The sequence below is a fragment of the Euphorbia lathyris genome, chromosome 2 (assembly GCF_963576675.1).
Source record: "Euphorbia lathyris chromosome 2, ddEupLath1.1, whole genome shotgun sequence".
NCBI lineage: Eukaryota > Viridiplantae > Streptophyta > Magnoliopsida > Malpighiales > Euphorbiaceae > Euphorbia > Euphorbia lathyris.
In genome coordinates this window covers 50314397-50315709 of record NC_088911.1, presented here as the reverse complement: position 1 = coordinate 50315709, position 1313 = coordinate 50314397, and the positions used below count along the sequence as shown (strand labels likewise).

General features: G+C 32.7%; 1 non-coding gene across 1 annotated transcript; it reads right to left on the bottom strand.

Moving 5' to 3' along the window:
- Positions 1-966: 966 nt before the first annotated feature.
- TRNAA-UGC (transfer RNA alanine (anticodon UGC)) lies at positions 967-1039 on the bottom strand. Its single transcript has one exon. It is a non-coding gene; the product is annotated as a tRNA-Ala (tRNA).
- Between the last annotated feature and the right edge of the window lie 274 nt (positions 1040-1313).

Below are 1313 nucleotides of genomic sequence, written 5' to 3'. Positions count from 1 at the left end.
GATTTGTTTGCACTTGGATTGACATCCCAAGCCTGCTTTCTCACATGCATTTTGTGTTTGCATCATTTGGCTCATGCTTAAGAATAGAAATGGGATATCATTCCAATAAGGAATTGGTATGGATCTTACCAACACTTTTTTCTTCCCAAGGATGGCTAACTACTAGTAGATGTTTATTTTCTTCTAACAAAAGTCTGAATTGTTGTAAGCATATGTGAATGCCATCCTAACCATCCATCTTATGTTTGAAGCAATCAGACATCTTGCGTATAAACTTCTTCCCATTCTATTCCCTCAGAGCAACTTGTTTTATACTAACAGACACATGTCCTGCATCTTGCGACAAAAAAAAATTCTTTCTCATTGAATCCATGCGTCTCTGATTACATCATTTGAGGGTCTTACCGAGTGTGCCAAATTTGTTTATTGCATTTTGAAGGAATTGCAATCGCACGAAAAAGTGTTACAAGAACGTAAATTTTTTAACACAAAATTCATAAGTACAAACGTAAAGAGAATGACTTAATTGATGTTGAATTGGCAGCAAACCTGAATAATATAAATTGAAATTGGAATTAGAATTGAAAATCAAACCTTATTGTTGTTATTGGAGACCTTCTCTACAGTTTTCTTGTCCTTTTATACTTAAAATAAACGGGAGATACTCTCCTTAATTGTTCCCACTTTGCCTTAAAAATCTCTATGATCCTCAATTGCTCATGTAACTTCTTGACGTTGCCTAAGAATTCTACCTCAAACCACTATTTCTAACTGTTTTTTTAACCCATTATCTTTGTACGTCCAAACCAACTAAATTCCTTAATGTAAGTGTATAAAATGAATCAATCTCAAGTAATTAATCAGTTATTGGTTAATCAATTTAATTGATAACAAATGAATTAATTAGTTCAGAAATTATTTGTAATTATAAATTCGGTCTAAAACAATTAAATAGCGGGACAAAAATGGAGATGCAAGGGATCGAACCCTGTACCTCTCGCATGCAAAGCAAGCGCTCTACCATTTGAGCTACATCCCCTTTGTTGATGCATTATATCACCAAATTATAGTTTTTTTTCTGTAATTCACTTTAGTTTTATACTCTGGGTTTGTAAGATTAAACGTTTTAATGAAAAATATATATTGATAAATAAAAATGGTAGTTAATTAGTGTCACTTTATACGAGTTCATTTTAAGCAAAATTGTTCAAAAGAGAATGATCAGTGGACAACATCATAGTGAAAGAGTGTTGTGCATGTATGCAATTGAATTGGTCTTTTTATGGGCTTCCAGAATCAGATCTAATCGGGTT